The sequence below is a fragment of the Poecilia formosa genome, unplaced genomic scaffold (genome assembly GCF_000485575.1).
Source record: "Poecilia formosa unplaced genomic scaffold, Poecilia_formosa-5.1.2 Scaffold6, whole genome shotgun sequence".
In the NCBI taxonomy this organism is placed as follows: Eukaryota; Metazoa; Chordata; class Actinopteri; order Cyprinodontiformes; family Poeciliidae; genus Poecilia; species Poecilia formosa.
In genome coordinates, this window is record NW_006799945.1 from 2,613,935 (window position 1) to 2,636,689 (window position 22,755).

General features: G+C 39.9%; 1 protein-coding gene across 2 annotated transcripts in view; it reads right to left on the reverse strand.

Annotated features, from left to right (window-relative positions):
- gnaz (guanine nucleotide binding protein (G protein), alpha z polypeptide) overlaps positions 1-20,696 on the reverse strand; it is a 41,445-nt gene extending 20,749 nt beyond the window's left edge. Inside the window, exon 1 of one of the 2 annotated variants that reach the window (XM_007567041.2) lies at positions 20,369-20,696. The gene's annotated coding sequence lies outside the window, so the exon portion shown is untranslated. Of the gene's footprint in view, positions 1-109; positions 203-20,368 lie in introns of those variants that run through there. The other variant, XM_016679281.1, reaches the window with a different exon arrangement.
- Between the last annotated feature and the right edge of the window lie 2,059 nt (positions 20,697-22,755).

Genomic DNA, 22,755 nt, shown 5'->3' on the forward strand with positions numbered 1-22,755 from the left:
TCAAGATCAAACATACAAGGCAGATGGCATGTAAGTGATGCAGTTTAGATAAAAGAAGCATATTTCCTTGCAAGGTTATAAGATGATGTCTCTCTCAATACATTTTCACAATCACCGTGGAAAATAACAAGCCAAAGTTGGCAGGTATCGTTCTTGCTTTCGTACAGCTTTAAGCTTCTCTCTGCTTGCCCGGACATCTGTTTGTTATTCTGCCCTGTAATGCCAAGATGAATAAAAATATTTGCATGAATTTAATTTCAATAAAACGGAATTCTCTCTGCTGCAAATTCCAAGCTATTCGGTAATAAACACACTGATATTTTTCCTGGCCGAGGAACAAATGTGATATTATTCAGCAGCCTAAATGTGTTTTTAGTTGTTGATGTTGTTTTACCAGCAGTGAAGCTCAATTTCCTAATTCCCTTTAAAAAAAAAGTGATAAGGGTCTGCTTATAAAAAAAAAAAAACCTGAGCGACCAAATGGACTATACCAAACTATAACCAAACATCACTACACAAACAAAGCAGGAAACATTGTTTTGTAGCTTCGGACTCTCGACCACCCTTTCAAAATGCCATTTCCAGCCAAACTAGTTAAAGCTCATCATTGATTCAGAGAGCTTTGGAAACACATTGAAGCTCCAAACATACATCATTCCATGTCTCTAAAACCTGCTGCACTTGTGGTTCTGCTCTGTTTTGATGCTTAACCTCAGGTATCAACTCACTACATTTAGGTATTTAGTCTAGGTGAAGGAGTGTCGGTTCACACTGAGCATCAGAATGGGAAGGACAGAGCATTTAAGTGAAGTTTACAAAAACTGCTAATCTGCTGGCAGTTTCAAGGAGAACCATCTCCTTGGTTTACAGTGAATGTTCAGAGAAAGAGAAAATATGCAGTGAACCAGATTTATTGCTTCCTTGATGTTAGAGTTGATGGAAGACTAGTTTGAAATGACAGAAGGAGGTAGCTTCCTCTTTACAACCAGAATACCGTTTCTAAAGACACAGCATGTTCATCCCTAAAGCAAATGGCTTTCAGCAGCAGAAGACCACAGAACTACTGTCCACTAAGAAGGAAGTCACAGCCTCCCTAAAGTTGGAGTTTTCACATTGGTTAAAAGTTTCTTGGTCTTACAATTCTTGATTTCAGATGCAACATTTGTGAGGTAGGGTCAGAATTTTTGCAGAAAGATAAAAGAGTCTGGAGCCATCCTGTTGGTCAGGCAAAATAAAACTCCCACTTCTCTTACTTCCTACAACCAAACTTGTACATAAGCATAAATAATGATGCCCTCATCTATTCAAGCTCTATTGTTTGCATTAATCTCTGCATTCATTTGATGATTTGTTGGTTTGTATGTGAAATTACTGTTGGGCAACATTTGACACCAGTATTAACTTTCCATTATGCAGCCCACTGTTATTTTAAAAGTATTTAGTTAATTGGGGTGGGGCATTATTCCCAGATCTGAGCTCTGACTTCAGATCTAATTAAAACAAAACGCTTATATGGAAAACAGTAACCTAGTATATTGCATTGCTTAATGATTTTACCACTGAACAGTGAAGCTGTGACAGAGTAAGTGACAATCCAGAGATTAAATCAAATGGCTTCTCAGCGGTTGTCTAATCTTGATTTGTATTCAGAGTCACGCCAAATAAAAACTGCATCAATGCTTGATATGTTCATGTGAGGCCAAAGAACTTTTCTTTTTTTTTTTCTTTTTTTTTTTATAAAACAGAGTGCATTAAATGCACCGTCAACAGATTAATTAAAAATATATTATGATGGTTATGAAACATCAGCATTACATCGGTAATGCTTTTTAATTCAGCGGGAGCGGTTACCCCGCATAATTAATCTGGCTACGGAGCCAAATTGTTTAATTAATAGCCAAGGGTTCAGCCATCTAACCTAATACTTCTAGTTCTACACACATCTACATACTGGTAATTACATTACACCAATGTAATTATCAAATTAACAAAGAGCATTTAATCTACATTTTGCATGCAAAGACAGTCTTCCCAGAACTACCAAGAATAGTCGTGATTTGTCACCAATCTAAGTAAAGTATTACTCAATCTCAGTTGGCACAATCTACAGATGCAGATATATATTTTTAAAAAGCATTTGCTAAAAGCATTTGTTTCTTGTTATTACTTAATACCGCAATGGAGAAGTATGTTAAGTTCCTATGTACCGTTGCTGGATGGTCTAAAAACCTATGCAGCACAAAGTTTATATTGAACTGATAGACATAATGCATTTGAAGAATATTTTGACAGATAACATACAATACTTAAAATCTTATCTATTTTGAGGTTCTTCTGCTTTCTCATTGATTCTTACCTTGCCATGTTAGCTGGCATATTTAAAGACATATTTTATGTGTCTAAACTTAAAGAAATGAAACATTAAGGCCTGTAATGTCTTAGCTGTTTAAATGTCATTTATGATACATTTCTGTTTTTAGATTGTACATTTCCATTCAAATGAAAGGAGTCAAATTAAATGTTGCAGAATTGTTTGTGTCAGGATGTCACATTATGACTTTTTTTTTTCTTTTCAGTTCTTTTTGATCCACTGATGATCTTGGGCTGAAAATATAATTCTTTATATAGAGTTCATGCATGTATTAAAGTAATTATAAGCTAAATTAATCAGAACAGAGAATAAGTCAATCTGCCCTCCTAGATAAACTAAGTGTTTAATATGTTGGTGTGAGTGATTATTCATCAGTGTAGACAGAGTGTATGCATACCGTAGCATAAACATAAATCCTGTTAATTTAGAGTCATTGTTAACCCATTCCTGTGCCACTTTGTGCCAGAAGTGCCAGTAAAAGATAGTGTTTCTCTAAGGTATGACCCTTCTCTCACTGATTGTTTTTATTGCATTTTAAAGAGAAATATTTGACAGTTTGCGTTAATGAATATCAAATTATGCACCCAACAGTTTCACAATGTGTTAACAAATCGAGCCATCCTTTTTTTTGTTCCCGTATGTCCTGCTAGCTGAAAAGAAGAGACAGTCGTTGTGTAAGATGGTGCATGCCAGGAAGGGTGAAGACAGAGGAATGGACGACATCGCGCAACGAGGCATCTCAATCCATTACCGGAGTAGTGGAAATGTGAGAGGCACATGAGGTGGAGGCTGGTAACTTTTTATCTTCACACCTCCAGCTCCACACATCCTATCAGCTTTTCTCTCCATCACTCTCTCTGGTGCTTACTCGCTGTTATTAATTTACCATGCTGCATATAATTACAATCACACCTTCCTTTAGAGCTTAGTACAAGCAGCGTGCTGTGTTGTGTAATGTCCTCTTCTTTCATGCTGCTGTTGTTCGGTTGCCAGAAGATTTATTAACAACGGGTTCAATCACTTTAGATTGAATGGTGATTTTAATCCATTAGAGGTGAAATGTTATGGCTAGAACACAACACTGTATTGTGAACTGGTAAAATGCATTAGACATTGTCTGCAGAGACCATGCAGCAACTGAAATGATCAGATTTTTATATGTCAAAATGTTCCACACTTACAGCAACAACTATTGATTGTATTGTATTTTTTTTGTTTTGTTTATTAAGAGCATAATCATTCTTTTTTTTTTTTTAATTTAGCAGCACTCTTCCACCAAGCTTTAGAAATGTGTTTTTACCTCATTTATATCTGTGATATATCACTAAGTAGCAAGTACGATTGCCTGTGTCTTCGATGCAGTAGATTGCATAATTTGATCTCGAAAATTCTTGGAAAATTCTGTCACACTCTTGCAACTGAGATGGTATATAAGATATAATCGCTGTTTAAGTTATACAAGTGCTATGCAAATGGCTCAAGAATAAGCCACAAACTACATTTCTCTCTCATGCAACCCTATGCAGATGCTACGTCAACACTGATGAAAGTTCAATTACTTCACCTTTCCAAGTGGTTTTAGTGGCTGAGATTAGGTTATGAATTAATTCAACTATCTAACCATGTGGGGGTATTTATAGAATGTGTACATAAACATTGAACATTCATGTATAGTGCTTGCTTAAAGGCTGACAAAATGACACTTTATGAAAACACCTAATGTAAGTTATTAAACATCACTGTGTGTAAACGACTTCCTAGATGTGACAGAACTTGATAAGTCACAAAAACCCTTCATTCTGTCATGAGGTGGTGAGTTTGTAGTGGTGAGAGTGAGCGCTGAGACCCAGTTGATGGTGATGATGATTTAATAAGAGAGCTCAAACACAGTCCAACACAGGCGGCACGGCAGACAGTTAGCGCACAGCTAATTACCGGTAGCAACTGAAAAACTGAGAGCTAAACCAACACAGGACTTTACAGTACGACTGTGATGGCAGGCAGACAAACGACAAATGACATTGGACAAGGATCCGACAAGAGACAAAGACAGCAGGTGGGACTAAATACACAGGGAGGGTAATCAAGGAATGAGACACACCTGGGAAGCAATTAATGGGGAAGACGCAGAAACAGAGACTCAGGACAGAAACACAGATCATGACACATTCATTGTGTCTTGGCGGCACAGAAACAAGACATTTGCAATACAATACACAATCACTTATTTATGTTTAGATAACATTTCTGCTGTTATTGCACATCTGTTTTTCTGCACAGTTGTACTGAATTGTAAATAGTCCATCTTCTTTAATGTGCAGGCACATAAATTTTTGAAAAATGGGCTTTAACCCAGTTGCACATTCTTTGAATTGCAAGACGGATATTTTTATTTCTAATAACTGCACACTACTTTCTGTTACAATCTTGCACAGTATGTTGTTGTAATTATTATGATCACTATTATGATTGTTATTTGTAACATTGTTTTTTATATTTTGCTGTTAATACTTAGAACTTTGTGTGTGTGGGTGTGTGTGTGTGTGTGGGGGTGTGTGTGTGTGTGTGTGTGTGTGTGTGTGTGTGTGTGTGTGTGTGTGTGTGTGTGTGTGTGTGAACCTTTACACAATACTGCTTTTACACCTGAATTTCCTCTTTGATTCTATTTTTACACGAGTGGCAGAATGAAAAAAACTGTGAGAAAGCAGCTCTACAATGCTCCCCACTGTGTGTGGTGTCATAAGAAAGTCTGGTCTTCATTCAGCCTTTTGTGTCACAGCTCAAGTAGTTTTAAACTTGTTAATGATCGCTTTGACTGTAGTTTGCTCAGAGTTTTTGGGAAAACAGAAAATAGTTATTTTATCTTCACAGATAAAGATAAAATAAACCATTTTAAATTTTTTTCGGGGGGAGGGGAAAGCGAGAATTAGTCAATTGTAACAGAGGTGCAGGTGTGTGTGAGTGTGTTTCCCCCTTTTAACCAACCAGTTTGCATTTCAGTACGATTCAGAAGAGGAGCAGAAGGAAGAATAATGGGCTCTGCTGCCTGTCAACAACAACTGCTGTCTCATGTGATTGACCAGAATGTAATCACATCTCCCACTTATGAAACACTTAACCAGTATCCATTTACACTGATCGACCATAGCTCTATGACAGGAAAAGTGACTAATACTTTCCTTGTTGTTTTTCTGCCGGAGGAACTTTCTGGCAGCTCCCACCTGTCCAAAGATTTTCCAACCAACCTCACACCCTGCATGACAATATCACTGAATGGTCATTATTTTATGTCTGATGTTCTCTATATCGCAAAAACCCGAAGGGGGGGGGGAGAAGCCTGTTCATCGCAGATAAGCAGACAGGATGTTAGAAGAAGCAGCAAGGAGTCTGGCACCTGTGTGGGGAGAAAAAAGGACCACCATCATGTTCACTGTTCACATAAAAATTACACTCAAAGGCACGTGTGCGGCCATTTTAATCTCTTCAGAACAGCTTGGTGATGAGGAAATGCGAGTCTTTGATAAAAGCAGAGAAGTGAGCCCCTAAGGGTTTCAGCCAGTTTGTCACCATCACTTATTGTTCCTGCTTAGTTGGCCTTGGAGAGTGTCAAAAACATAATAAATGATGGGAGAGACTATTTCAGGTCTGTCGTATTGATAGATTTTGCCATTATTTAAAGACGCATTCAAGCATGTCGAGTCCCTCTAGCAAATTAGGTATACAATATCCGCATACACAAGAAAAAGCTGACCTGTCTTATGATCAACAAAACAACTAAAAGCAGGATGCTGAAACACTTCATCTTCCCTGGCACAACGGTATCAGAAACCCCAGGAGTGAAACGGTAGCTAATCACCAGATCTGCTGTTTGTGATAAGAGGAAACTGTGATAGAGTGAAACTGTAATCGAGCTTTTTGCCAGTATCATATTTTATATTTCTGGTTGTCATTTATAGTGTTGCATGAATAAATCTCAAAGTGTTTGGAAATCAGCAATCAAGAGAAGGAGTTGTGAAACTCCAGAGACAGAAATTTACCCTGGAAGAGAGTAGAGAAGACCTCCAAGTGAGACAAGAAGCTTTGCTACAGCAAAGTTGTTAATTTATATGCTGTCAGTAAATAAGCAATGTATTAGTAAAAAAAAAAAAAGAGAAAGAAAAACTCCTTGGAGATCAATACAGATACAATCCCAAGCTGAAATCTCCTTTAATGGTCACAGAACTGCCTCAACGTTGATCAATGCCCAGTTTTACTTGATCAACAGGTTAAGGCTCTTTTTTCTTAGATATATAAGATTTAATGGTTGTTATGGAGACGTAATGACTCCAAGACGCCACTCTTTCCATGTTTAAAAATTAAACTTAAAAGCAATAAATATTGCTCTGACTGTAGCTGCATTGGGTAAGTTTCTGTTTTTGTGTCCACATTTACTGATTTTTTAAAGATCTATAGAATGTTTTCATGCAACTTTTATTTTGAAGAGTGGCTAAAAGAAATGAGCCTCCATGTAATGATGATACCTCAAGAAAAAGAAGATCATGGGATACAAAACAAAAATTTGGAATATGAAAATAACATATCAATACGATATTTTCAAGCTGATATGGCAACATCAGTTTGCCAAGCTAAAATTGGCAAACTCTTCAGTATCAGTTTCCCATTGTAAACATATATAAACAACTAAGTATATATTCAAAAATGCTTCATTTGCAATGAAATGCAAATGAAATGCATTTCATTTGCATTCTAATTGTCTATGGTAATTTATAGTTTATATAAATTACCATAGACCAACAACTGTGACCCTGATGACTTTGGGTAAGACAAGTTTTTATGTAAATTTATGGTGTAATTTTGAGTGTCGCTGCATTTAGAAGTCATGGTGTTTAATTATCACCAGAGAGGTGTGAACACAGAAATCTTTTCACCAGGTTATGTATGAATATGCGCTCATAAAAGTTACTGTTCCAGAGCACTAACTTTTTAGAGTTTCAAAAACAATCCTTAAAAAATGTTCACTGCTCAACTCACTGCCAGATTTACCAGTTTTTCTTATATAATAATTGTATTGGTGGTGAGAATTACTGTAAATTACTTATGGCATGTCAGATGAAAATAAAATAATTTTAGTGAACACATTTTCTAACTGTTTAAATGTATTTTAAATACTTAAAAAAAGAGGCTATGTGGACACTTAGAAAATTACTCAGAGATATTAAAATATTCTACATTTTTCTTCATCTTGCATGTTTTTGTTATAAAAGGACATGCTTACATTTACTGCTGAAATAATTATCATTTTCATCTAAACCACGTCCAAATAACCATAAATTGTGGAATTACTGAAACTGACCTGATGAAATAAATAATCTTTCTTTCAGGCAAAACCAGGAAAGAATTTATTTGACGTGACTCAGGCAGTTATATAAACCTTAACTTTACTTTTTTTTGTTTGTTATTCAATCAGTTTGTTTGCTGGCATTCATTCCAGCTGCATTCCACTAATGTCTAGAGCCCAAGAGCAATGCTGAGGGGAATTTTTAGATCCATTTTCTACCAGAGAGAGTAGTGGAGATGCAACCAGTTTTGTGTTTTTAAGACCGTCTGTTAAGATGGAAATTCTTAGCAAACAAAATCTTGATGTGTCACACACCTTTTGCAGGCTTAAACCAGAGTATTTGCACCAAGCCTTATAATCTGTTTCATCAAGCTTACTTGATATCAGTTTGCCTCGAAAAGTCACAAGCAAACACGGAGAGTCTAGAATTGACAACTGACCCCTTCCTGTGATAAGCAGAGTCATGTGAGTCAGAGTACATGCAAGGCAGAAATGGACAAGATAACACAAATCATGAGCATGGATGGGTTCACTAAGTTTTGCAATGAAAGAGAAGGAAGTTGTAAGTTATAAGGTAGGCGGTCAGCAGGGCGTGATGCAATTTGTAGACTGGATCTTCTAAAGCTGTGACGCACTGGAATGTGAGACAAAGTGCAGACTGTCAATTTCATGCTGTGAGTATCAGACCAATAGATCAATCTCACCTCAGTGCCAATTAACAGAGGTCTTACACACAGAGCTGCATCACGTGAAACTGCCTGTAAACTTAAACGGATCACATTGATGCTGAAAAATCCCCCCAACCAACCCGCTGCTGTTCGTATTTGAGTTCAGCAGAGCAAGCTGTCCAAGCCAGAAGGCCTGAGTCTGAGTGATGAGTCAGAGCTTTGTGTTCTCTCTACTTTGCGTCACAATTTTAGGAGATATAGGTCGCAGCAAGAGCGATCTTCGGCTCCATTCAGCGGCTTATATTTTGCATTTGTTCCAATGACAGCTGACTCTGGACCTTCTCCATTTGCAGCAAAAATAAGCGTCAAGTCCAGCCAAATAGAGAATCAATCTAGCCACATGATAAAATCAAGATATCGGCCAGCATTATTGCTTGTAAGCTACCAATGGAAATATGTGAGGCGGTTTGATTTTAAAAAATAAGTATTCCAGATAAAATGAGATATTTAACTTTAACTATCCACACCGCTGCAAGTCTTAAAGATCCACTATGATGGTTTCAGTTAGGGCCTTTTTTTTTTACCCTGATATTTTAAGGACTGGTCATCCAGCTAGCCAAAACCAGTAGCTAACATGATCAATGAGAAAGTCCCAAGTTATTTAGTATCAAATAGATAAAGTACACTAAAACAGAGCAACAGGTAAGACACAAACATATTGTAAGCACTGTACAAATACCTCTAGTAGCTAAATGTTAGCCTCCTTTCAAAGCTCAAATTGATGATTTTAAAACTCTACGAGATTTAAGAAACTTTTCTCCATTTGACAAACCCAGTTTTTGACATTTCCAATGCAGAAATCTTATCAGAAAGTTTTCATTGTCCTCCCTGTATTTTCACAGCAGGAACCATTTTTCCCCAAATTTGAAACATGTGAGCAAAAAACAACAAAATGGCCCCAGAAGGAAGGGAGATCTTATTGGATAAACCCTGAACTCAATGTAGACCTGTCTAGAGGGAAAATGTAAAAAAAAATGTTTTACTGTTATTATTGGAAGCACTTTAATTCAATCATTTTTCAGTTTGTACTCATATAAACTGTGAGATGACTCATAATTTCTGTTAACTCTACGTCAAGAGAGACAACAGTTCTGCATTTATGTTTGCAAACACAACATTTAAACTCAGCCACCCATGGCGATTATCACAGTTTTATTTTATTATCACATTGATTAAATCTGCCAACCTTAGTGGCAATTTTTAAGCAAAGAAAATGTAGAAGTCCTTCCAGGGCCTCCATGGAGAAGAAGGGAGGTAGTAACAGTCTCATCAGTACCTTTTTAAGAAATTTTAATAGGTAAAGTTGAAATATTTTACAGTATTTTTGCTCTGAGACATATTTTATTGGACACAATGCTGATCATTCACCGATTTTGGGCTTGAATGGTACAAATATGCTGAAGTATGGTCACTGATCCTACAAGACATCACTTGCATGTTTTATTTTAAAAAGGTCTGCAATTTATTACAAACTTCTTCTGACTTAAAACTGGTCTAGAGTCAGTTTCAGAGCTTAACCAGGATAAAACTGTCATAAATTATGTCTTTAGATATCCATTTATAGTCTCCAGTAGAACTCTTCTTTCCTTTCTGTCAGAGTAGAGGGTCAGGATTGGTTGATGTAGCTGGTTTATTGCTTTTGCTGTTGATCTGTGTTCCCAAATTGCAGCAACACTCCTTCAGAAGGAGAAGCTAAACAGAGATAGTGGATATAAATTCATTGTTTCATTATTTGCCGTTTGTGCATGAAACCTGCAGTCCAGGCCTATTAGAATATGAACACACATTTAAGAGCAAATACTCAGCAACTGCAACAGGTTGTTGGAAATATTGCACAGTTAAGAGTGTTGCACATTTCCTGAAAGGTGTATCCAGAAAAAAAGTGGTACAGGTAGGTAAAGCAACACTTTACCTACCTGTACCACTTTTTTTCTGGACCACCAGCCAAAACCACCACCAGTTTTGGCTGGTGGTGGTGTGATGATGTGATTGAGATTTTCTTGCCAAAATTTCGGTCCTTTAGAAACAATCAAGAATCATTTAAACGTCACATTCTATCCGAGTAATTTTGTTGATCGTGTCCGTCCCTTTACAACCACAGTCTCCCCATCTTCTAATGGCCGCTTTCAGCACAATAATGCACCGTCTCACAAAGGTCAAGTCCTTTCAAATCCGTTTCTTGTACTCCAGGAGTTGCCAGTCCAATAGAGACAATAGGGATGTGATGGAACAATTATGGATATGAGATCGGAGCTCCAATCAATTTATTTATCCCAACAATATTGCTAAAATGTTCTACCATCCCCTTCTTCTTGACCCGATATTATGCGCTGCTCACATTGTTGGACAGATAGTTTACTGAATATTTTCTGAGTGCTTTTCTTACATGGTGCCCTGTGTGGGGCCTTTAGAGCAAGATTGCCATATTACTGTACACATACAAGGACACCAACTCGTTCCCTGTGCCAAACAATGACAGGCTGTGTTTTATTCCCTCTACTCCCTCCTAAAAACAGTGAGCTGTTTACAGGGTGGGGACTGGTTGGGGGGGCAGAGGGGTTCTCTGTATGCTAGATGCTTTTCATGATAATGCTCCGTTTAACGCTCCTGATCTCAGTGGCTGTGTACCCTTTTCTACAACCCAGTGGGTCACACCGAGTCACAAGGCCGACCAGTGATGACAATGGCATGCTTGTGTGCAGACTGAGCTATGGGCAGCCCGTCTGATGTGAAGACATGAGATTGTTCATGGTAGACAAGTGAATACACCTATCTGTTTTCCCACTGCGAGCTGCATCATGTAGAACAGAGCAGCTCACGTTACTTGTACCTAATCTTTAGTCAAACTCTCTTCAGTGAGTTATTAATTTGTGTCTTGACAGATAAGACAAATGCTTTCTGCAGCAGAAAGACATTGTGGTTTCCAGACACTTGCTGATTTCTCCGAACTACAAACTTATCTGTTTTCATGATTTAATAAACGGAACAGAGGAAAGGAGAAACTTCAAACGCCGAGGCAGATCCAGTAATACAACTGTCATTAACCCATTCAGTGAGCTCCATTAGATTAGGGCTGTGACGACAAAATGAGAAAACCAGGTGCTTCTGTAAAAAGCCTTATGGAATAATGGTGTGAAAAAGCATTACCAAAATCAGCTTTCAATCTACTCCAGAAAGCTGATAGGAATCTTGAACACTAACTAAAGTGCCGCAGTCTTGTCCCAATTAAGCAATAAATTGAGACTTGCTACAAATGACATCAATTAAATAACGTCAAGACCAAAATCACTGTTGAAAAAAAAACCCCACTAAGACCCATCTTATCGACACATATTTATAAAACAGACAGGATTTGTCATAGTCCGATATGTTGAAGCTAAATGAGAATATTTGCCTATCAGTTAATGGCCTTACGCTCAGGCATACTTGGATAAAGCAACAATGCAATGATCCGAAGCACAGTTTGAGGAAGTCAAACTGAAATAGCTAGAAAAAAAAAATGACTGTAGAGTGGCCTACTTAAAGTCTAGGTTTTAATCTGATAAGATGTTGCAGCATGATCTTTAAAGAGGTCATTCACACTCAAAATTTCTCCTTCTAGAGCAAAGACCAACTTCCATCAAGAGCTTGTTTAGAGTGAAGTTGTTATTTTTTTCACAAATTAAATCTTTTGCAAATATTTTTTTTTACTTAGTCTAATTATCCTGATATTAAAATTAGTTTGAGGATTTGAAACATTTGATTGTGAGAAAAAAGTAAAAACTCTGGAATCTAGATTTCTACAACACTGAACACACATATCTCCGTTTGTGCAAAGGCAGTTTGAGTTGTTAAACGTCAAGCTTTTCATGATTAATATGATAATGAAGAGAAATAAGAAAAAGTTAAAGGGCAGTACTGAAAATTACTTTGCATTTGGTTTCATGTATATATAACATTACTAAAATGTACATGGTGCAAGTTAATAACACAATATGTACATAGGGGAAACCGCAGCCCAACTGAGAGTGCATCTATAAACACCTGATCCTAAACATTTTTGGATGTTGGTTGTGAGCGTGTTTGTCTATATTTGGTTTCTCCATAACAATGTTCAGTACCGGGTGTGGGGAACCACAGACCTGCCCTCCAGGACCTGAAGCAGACATGAGAGAGACCAAAGCCACAGACATCCAGAGGGCCCCTGAGCACAGAGCCCCGGGAGCATCATCACAGGGATAACCGCATCCCCCATTCCAGAGCGGAGCAGAGGAGAGCCCTGGAGGAACCCCCCAGCAGCCACAATGCAGAAGCCCCAGGGGCCACAGTGACAAGCCCCCAGGCTCCACTGGCAACCAGCTATGCTGGAGTAGATCCGTCCATGGACACAGAGACCCACCACACCCCAGCAGACAGAGAACTGACATACCAAAGCAAGAGACTCATGAACGCAAGGAGAGGCAACAGCCCCTGCATGGGGGGCGGTGGACCCCGCATTTTATGGGGTCTTTAATATTTAAAGACCCAAGATGATCCAGGAAAGAGGGCAGTGTAAGACCCAAACTAATAGATAAACAACAACACCCAAATACAGCAACACATTCCCACCCTCATGTGTCCACAAAGACTTTTACGTCCACTCACCCAGCGTAAGCGCACATAAAATATGGAGCACTTTGATTTTTCTTTAACACCAACCCTTGCCAGTGGAAGGCCACAGCTCGCCCTCATCTTCCCCCTCCCTGTCTCCTCCACCTCCTTGTTGTCATATGACTGCTGTTATGTGTGTGCAGTGGAACACAAAGTTTCTCTGTTAGTCCCCTCTGCTCTGCCCTCTCATCACTCAAATTTGAGAGCTGGAAGTAAGGCCGTCTCGCTCAGCAGCAGCGGGAAAACAGACAGGCCCCTGTGTGCAAGTACCAGCAACGATTAGAAAGGAGGGCAAAGAGACAGGGAGGGATGAATTGAGCCCGTGTTGTTTTTATGCAACACCAAAAGATAACCTAATCCTCGCTTGTTCACACAGATCCCACCCACTGCCAGTCCTAAGATTTAGTTCAATTCAATAGGCGGCCATCCTCGTGGATGTTTACTGTAGCTGTTGTACTGCCTTGTAAAAGTGTTTATGACTCTTGAACGTTTTGGAGTTTTGTCCAGCATGGGTTTCTAAATTTTTGAAAAATAAAAGTCAAAATTTTGCCCTCCATTTTTATTCCTTGTAGAACCTTCTTTCAATGTAATTGCAGTCTTTTGGGGGATGTCCACTAACCTTCAACTTAGGAATATAAATGAAATGATCATACTTCAGCCCAAATAAGTCAGTTCAAAATCTCAGTGCATAGAGCAGAGTTCTTCGAATCCAGTCCTCAAGGGCCGGTCCTGCAGGTTTTGTCCCTTCTTCAACACACCTGAGTTAAATAATTGGGTCATTAACACGACTTTGGAGAACTTGACTGCTTGCTAAGGAGGTAGTTTAGGACAGCGTTTCCCAACCGTGGTCCTCAAGGCACACTAACCTGCATGTTTTAGATGTTCCCCTGCTTCAGCACACATGATTGCAATTGGTGACTGATTAACAGGGTTTTGCTGAATTGCAATCATCTGAATGGGGTGTGTTGAAGCAGGGGAACATCTAAAACATGCAGGTTAGTGTGCCTTGAGGACCACGGTTGGGAAACACTGGTTTAGGAATTTAATTCAGGAATGTTGGACTAGGGACACATCTAAAAGTTGAAGGCCTGGCTTTGAGGACCACTGCATTTGATGCTTACATGACCTCTGAAGCTAAATGCTTTCATGCACCGAATCTCATTTAAGGTTGTCAGAGTTTTGTGCTGTTTTTTTTTTTTGCTGGTCTATCACACAAAACAACAGCAGAGCACATAAGAGTTTGTAACTTGATTTAATGTTGTTGTAACTTGATAAGACGTGTGATACTGCAAGGGCATGAATACCTTTGAAAGATAAATAAGGTTCAGGTAATTAATTTAAAGCCCTATCTCTGTGCTGATGTCCATCTAAGAGAAAAGGCTGCCAAACCACATCTTCATGGCGATGACACTTTGTCCCAGTAACTGACTGGGATTGAAGACCCAAAACAAACAGAGGTGCTGTGCCAGCTAAATCAGAGCAAGGGGCTGTCATTCCACTCTGAATAATAACACATTTCTCTGTGGTTTGACTCATTTTAGACGGTGTTAAAAATAAACTTTAACATAGCTCTATTCCTGCGGAAATGTCAAAGATTTCTTAGATAATTCTTCCGTTCCCTCTTGAGGAAATGAATGACATCTCAGATTAATCATTTTATTAAGTAGGTAGCAGAGGGAACTAAGCCTGGGCCCCTTGGCACTTTACTGTAATAGAGCTAAGTTTAATTGTCCAAACTGCTGGTGTGCTCACCTACGAGGTGAAAAGAAAAAACGGCCTAAAGTGCACTGGTCTGTGACATTAAACTCCTCTGTGCAAGAATTGCTTCCTCAACAAGCCACTGCCTCTTTAAAAACCCAAGTCTGTCTCCTGTGATTATGTCACACAGTTTAATGGAGGTTGCAAGCAACAAAAGAGGTGAGAGGAGGTCAAGTCAGCATATGGTTTGCCACACCAGAAACTCCTTAAACTGCAGCACACTATCCAGCACCAGTTCAGCAAAAAGAACAATAATTTGACTGATTTAGTTGGAGGAATGGTTCGTTTGTGTGCAGTGCAGCGTTTTCTTTTCTTGGTGGTTTGGGCGGTTGAATCTATGTCAGAGTACTTCTGCTCGCAAAAGCTTTAGATAGAACCTACCAGGGTGTGGTGACGGGTTTCATGACCCTTGAGAAGCGCAGACATATCGCACGTTGTTGAATGTTGTGATCACTTTAAACCCAGTGTCACTCAGGACTTCTGTTTTATGCTTATTATAGTAAATAAGGACATTCTTGTTTGAATTTTTTTTAATCATTCTTTTGTTGCAACAATTGTGGTTCTTAATAGATCATTTACTGCTATGGAGTCTGTTGATTTAGCTTTGAATGGTGCCATATTTTTAACAAAAATGCAATCTAGGATGAGAAGTGCACTTGTGAAAAGCTTGCCAAACCCTCTATGTCAACGCCTTATTCCTCTTGAAAGGTGTTTTTCTTTCTTTTTTTTTAGATAGATTATTCAAATTTGAAAAAACAAGACAGCCTGACAATTTAACCATTTATTCCATTTACAAGCACAAGCCTGAGAAGCACTTGGAAGAACCACATGAGAGCCAGACAGCTCCTCGTCATGCTGGTCACCAGCCAGGTCAAACACTGCTGAAGGGTGGCCTCCCATTTTTCAGCTAGCATTTGTCACAAATCAGTCAAACCTGGTTGTGCTGGACTTTTTAAAAGCTGAAATGTTGCATCTTTTCACATGAGGCTCCTTGAAGTTGGTGTTGTTTATCATTCACTGACCTGCAGTAGAAGGATGTGATATGACTGAGTTTGTGGAGGAGTCAAAGGCTGAAGATCTTTTACAAAAGATAATTGTCATGTTTGTTGCTGGTGGGGATGTTTTTGTCCATCAATGTGCACATAATTGTGCTGCATTAGACTCGTGACAGCATCATGTGCCTGAATTGACAAATACTTATGAGGACTGTAAATGCACAAGAACGCGTCATATTTGATGCTGTTACACAAGAATCACTATAACATAATTCAGAAGGTTACTTCAGTCTTAATTAAGGAGTCATGGTTAGGAGGGGTAGAGTTGGAAATGCCTTAAACTCAAGTGTGATGCAATTTCCAAATCTGACCTCAAACTTCTGTGACAAAAATAAACTCACCATTAAAACAGACTGACAATTAGTGCTGGTCTGTAGTAACACATATTTTGTTCTATAAGAAAATAGCACAAAGTTGAAGGAATATGCTAACAGTGGACGGCTAACAACTGTGAGTTTGTAGTTATTTTTTGACTACAAACTCACATAAATATGAAATCTTTCTACAGGTAAGGAAACTGTCACTGATAATAAATTAACAGAGATTCACTTCATATTATCTAAACTATCACTTGAAGATGTGTTCTTTGTTCTTACATTGAATGCTTACCAACCCATCTCTAAAACGGCATTTCAGCTACATGGAAGATGAAATAGAAAGCAAGATCTTCACCAGACAAAAACACCACAAACACAAACGGTTGTTTGCATGTTAAACAGCTAACATTGTGCTACCACTTTATCTGCCAGCTGCTGTGTTGCAGCCCACAGATTTTGTGTTTATTCCAGTAACTGATGTGGCCACAACATATTTACATGATGGCGCCACGAAGGATCTGCAAAATTAATTGCACAAGTACTTCCAAGAAAGCGCTAACATTATTGCACTTCATCTCAGTTGTGTATTTTGGAAAAAAAAAATCCATCCATCCATTTTCTGTACACCCTTGTCCCTTAGTGGGGTCAGGAGGTGCCTATCTCTAGCTAACTTTCCGGGCGAGAGGCGGGGTCACCCTGGAAAGGTCGCCAGTCTGTCGCAGGGCAACACAGAGAAAGACAACCATGCATACACACACTCACACCTAAGGAGAATTGAGAGAAACCAATTAACCTGACAGTCATGTTTTTGGACTGTGGGAGGAAGCCAGAGTACCCGGAGAGAACCCACGCTTGCACAGGGAGAACATGCAAACTCCATGCAAAAAGATCCCAGGCTGGGAATCAAACCCAGAACCTTCTTGCTGCAAGGCAACAGCTCTACCAACTGCGCCACTGTGCAGCCCAGAAACAAAATCCATTTATATAACTGTATTCAATAGTATATAGTTAAGGCAAAAGTTTGTATTACCTCCTTGCAGCTTAAGCAAACAGAATTGGGTCTTCTCAGGTTACATTTCCTCTACAAAGAGGTAAGAGTAAACAGTTTCTAACAGGCACTAGCTGGTATAACATTCTCATGGTATAATAACTTTGAGTAAAAGCACCATAAGTATCAATAATACCACAAAGGTTTCAGGCAAAAATGCATACCTTGATCTCATTGCGAGCTCCACAGTAGTTCAGTTGTTTGCACTGTTGACTTGACACTGTCGATGAAGGTCACGGGTTCAAATCCTGGTCAGGTCATTTCTGCATGCAAAGGTTCTTTATAGTAGTGTTTCCTAACCCTGGTCCTCCAGGCACACTGCCCTGCATGTTTTAGGTGTTTGTCTGCTTCAGCACACCTTCTTTCAATCTATAGCTGATTAACAGGCTTTGATTGAACTACAATCATATGAAACAGGTGTGCAAAAGCAGGAAAACATCTAAAACTTGCACAGCAGTGTGAATGGAGGGTCAGAGCTGGGAAATACTCCTCTATAGGAAGCTCAACTTCCTCCCATACTCCAAAATATGTATGTTCAGTTACATGGTCTTTCTAGATTGCCAATAGGACTGAGTGTGTGTGTGTGTGTGTGTGTGTGTGTGTGTGTGTGTGTGTGTGTGTGTGTGTGTGTGTGTGCTTGTTTGCCCTACATGTGTCTGTGTTGCCCTGTCATGCACCAACAAACTGTCCAAGCTGTACCTGCATCCTGTCCAATGATTGCTGGAGATCGGTGTCAACCCTCCTACAAATGGCCTGCACTTGCATAGGCCACTGCACTTTACACTACATTCAGTCATTCACCCATTCACATGCTAATAGTGGAAAGGTACTGGATAGTAGCCACAGTTGCCAGGCACCAGCACCACCAGGCTGCCTGAACAGCACCAGCAGACAAGGCGGGTGAAGGACGCAACAACTGAGACACACAGAGCGGGGACTCAAACCGGCAACCTACTGATTATGGATCAAACTCTTACCACCGCTGACAAGGTATAGACACTAAGTAGATAGTCACTCCACGTGCTTTTATCAAACACATTTAAACCTGTGGGTTACCAAATGAAGTTTTAAATTGGTGTTACCTTGGTAAGAATGAAAGGCGTGGCTCTTTTAGTGTTCAATTCTTGATTACCTGTGTTTTAGTGGCTCGAAATATTTCATAAAAGCATTTTTTCTCTGTGAGTAGGTAATACTAGTAGGGCCATGTGCGATATCAGGAAAACATTTAATTAAAATACTGTTCCTACATATTGTGACAACAACATAGATTATAATTAACCCACTTATTTTTTTATAACTTTACTTCTCTTTTCCTGCATCATAAAGACATTCCTCAAGTGTTGGCATCAAGGGCAGTAAAAGTCCACCCAACAGGCCCGAAACATTATTTGCATGCTGAAGGCATGTAAATAATATGCAAATAATATAATTGCATTTATAATACAAGAAAACCAGTTGTTGCATTCAAAAAGTCCTTATCAGTTGCAATATTGCACACAATGTTATGACGACTGTTGAAATTTGATATATTGTCCGACAGCAGCTAAGCGGCGGGCAGCAATACCTTCAAAACTCTAGTCTCTTTGACACTTTCGTTTGCATCTCGTCAATAAAACCGCTGGAATATTGACAGAGAATGTTTGCACTTGTGAAACCTTTCGTTTATTGCACCTTGAAATACCTCGGGGTCAGTAACCATCCCAAGCCCAGTTTCTAATTAGAGCTACATTATAAATTTAGCCTAGAAGATTAATGTTCCTGTCAAGTCCCAATGTTCCCTAATCACCAATATCCCAGAGGCTCGGTAAAGGTGTCCAATGTGTCAGATTTGATGGACTTGTTGAAGGAGGTTGTGTTTTCCACTGTCTTCGTCTTGATTCAGAGATGTCTCAGCGCCTCATTTGGACGGATCGCTTGCCAACTCATCTAGCGTTCTGTGTCACATGCTCAGCAACGCGCTGCCTTTCCACCACCGTGAAATTATCACCACCACCCCCCACCCCCTCCACCTTTATCCCCCTCTCCACACCCGCCGACCCTGCCTGCTCATCCATCCAATCTGTACCAAATCTTCCATTCCTTCTTTTCTCCCTCTTGCTCTCTGCTGCATCAACCTCCGCCCCTCTGCCCCATCTGCCCCATCTGCCTCCCTACTGTTAACCCCCCTCCCTCCAGCCCCTCAACAGCTCCCTTGCACAAGCTCTCTCTTTTTTTTCCCCTCTCTCTCACTCTTTCTCTTGAGTGTGTCAGGCAAACACACACACACACACACACAGAGTGTACACAAACACACATGTTCTTCTGGTGCCACACAATAAATCCCAACCCCCACTGAAAATAAAATACAGTAAAGCTCTTGTAAATAGGAACGACTGTGGAGATACAAAATGTCACAACCGTCCTGCTTTTTTCTCTCCCACTGGGGTAACGAACATGCGCCGCTCTTCCCTTCTGCCCCCTCCCGTCCTCTTCCCCACATCAAGATTTACAGTAGATCCATGAACAGCTGGACACAAGTAAACCAAATGGATTATGGTTCTAGAAGGAGATTGTTATTAATCGATGTAAATGGGCTCCCTGCAAAAAGAAAAACGGGAAGCTTCACTCGCAAAATCTCACGGCGATTCCAGGGCCTCGATTTTGCCGTCTTATCCCAAACTCCTAGGGATCTGTGCACGTTGGCTGTCTGGTGAAGCCCAGCTGTGCTCAGCATTTGATTGTGTGATGGCGGGTTTTATGCTCCTGTTTCCCTCCCTGTTTGTACAGCTTATGGCCTGGACTGATCACATCCACGCACGCACACACATGCACACACCTTTGCTGCATCCTCCACTTGTCCTACATACAATATTACGTAAACTAAGCACTGTATTCACATAAAGGCATTCTATAAGAATCAAAGATGCTCTAGGGAGATGATGAGTCAAATTGCAAATGCAAGATAGCAGCGTCCATTGGCACTGAGCTAAGAGGGTGGAGGAGGGGATTGGACAGCCTGCCTGGCTGCTTTAGTGCCATCTCTGAACATCTCTCTTCCCATTTTATCATTCTGCTTCAGCAGAACAGTCCCAGTGAGATCCCATCGTGCAGATAAGAGAAAAAAGGCACAGTGAGAGCAGCTTACCGTGATCTCAAGCCAGCATCCGTTTACAAAAGGATACTGCAGACAAGCCCTTGCAGGGAAAGGAGAAGGCTCAGTGCAATCCACCTTCAGTGCCTCTGCTTCATCTTCATGCCGTCCTCATTTTCACTGCACACACAAAGTACGCCTCTCACTCTTTCTCTCTCTCTCTCTCTCTCTGTCTGTGTGCGTCTCTTTCAGCGGCCCTCTTCCTCTGTCTTCTAACCGTCTGTGTTCTGTATCCTCTCTTGCTTGCTCCAAGGCAGTTGAGACACTGCAGCGATGGGGGTGGAGGGTGTGTGTTTGAGTGTGTCGGAGAAGGAGAGGCAGAGAGAGGGAGTGCAGGGCAGAAACAGAGGGAGGAGTCAGTGGAGAGAGAGAAAAAGAGAGAGAGAGAGAGAAAGGGAGAGAGGAGGTCAGGATTAAATCATGAGAGTGACAGAGAAAAGGGGGAAAACACACGTTGATGGTTTCAGCATCTTTGTTTCGATTCTTGTTCTGACTGCAGGGGGGGGAGGCTGCGCACCCTGACGGCTCGGTTGAAAACAAACCATCATCTGTTCTTTGAGGGTGTAATATTCTTCATGAGAGGGCCAGCAGTAGGGTTGGTTGTGATTTCATTGATGAGTGAAAAAACATGCAGGACAGGGAGAGGAGGGAGGAGGAGGGCACAGGGAGGGAGGACAAACATGACGACAAAGGAATGGGAGGGGGATTGGATGATGGTGTAATGTGCTGTTTCCGTGCCAACTGTTTCTGTGACAGTGAGACCACTTCCTTTATTGCTATTGGCTATACCCAGGAAATGATAGAGGCTCAGGCAAATAGGGCAGCATGCCACGGGGTGGTTCCCTGTTCATTGTGCCTTACTGTTGTAGATCATCTCAAATTAAACAAATTTACCTAAATGAAGGAACTGCTGGAACATAACAAGCAGTTCCTCTTTCCCTTTACATGTGTAAAGAGTCTCCTCCCTTATTTATTTTACACACATACTCAAACAGACTGTCCAGCAGGAACAAAATCCCCAGATTGCTCGGAGTATGTGGTGTAATGCAATTGCCTGAACACCGACCCTGGTGTCATAAACTATGAGATAATTAATCGGCTAAAGGCCAGAGCAAGTACGCATCTGGTGGTGGTGGGGGGAGGTGAACACTGACCTTTCATCTGGGTCTTTTTGGGATATTTGACAAGCAGGTGTTGAATTATTTGCTCACTGCTACACTGTTGCTTTAGCTCTTATTCCTTTTTGTTATTTTCAGTGGGTTAAAATCATCTCACTTCTGCTTTAGAGACCATTCAGTGCTGCACATCAACATTTGGTTTCAGTGTTTCATGTAGCAAAGACAAACAGAACACATCCTCAACTTTTAAGAGTGTGGGAAGAACTGTTACTTCAGTTATGCTCAGTTCAAAACATTCATTCAAACATTATTTGAATGTTATCTTATCCAAATAAGATAACATTTGAGCAGCCTTGACCCTGTAAAACTTAGTTTTGCCAACTTAGGGTCTTTAGTTGTTGATATCTCTTTTAAAATGTCAAACTTTTGATAAGGCGCTTTTAAGACAGGTAAAGAAATCATTAGGTTGGAATTTGCATTCGGGTTTAAATGTAGCCTTTCTGTACCATTTCTAACTTGTGACTGTAGCATATATAGCATAACACTGTTTTGGTTTATGTCACTACATGGATGGATGTGCGAGCTGCCATTTTATTTAACTAGTTATTAATTCAGCTACCTGTTGAGCTGTAAGGGAAAACAGATGTACTTAATAAGCACACATTAGGCCATGTTTGTTTTCTAAAAGTCAGATTTCATTGTATTAAGAAATAAAAAAAGTATGACACAGATAAATCTCAACTAGCATTTCTATTCCTTTTCAAAGCACATGAGTGATTTTAAAACACACTAAAGGAGCAGTTGGAGCCACACTTCTGGAAAATAAAAACTCACCACTATAGAGGATTTTGTCTGAAACACCGGAGGGGCGGCTGCCTGTTGCTATAAATAGAAAACTGATTATTTTCTTGACAAGGCATATCTATTACTAAATGTAATGGATGTGTGGATGTTTAGTGACAATGCAGAAAAGGATGGACTTTGAAGAAGTAAATAATGAGAATGCATTCACAACCAGCTACAGCCTCTGTGTTGGAAACGTTTTGCCCCAGGAATATGAAATAATAATTGGAAACTCAGCTCTGAGGTAAACATGAGGTTGAGGGATGAGAACAATTTATGCTAAAGCTATGACAAACTATTCAGTCAATTGCTAACCATCAATCTATCAATTTCTCCATCCATTCATTCAGCGATTTTACATATATGTTTATATATATAAACATACACACACACACACACACACACACACACACACACACA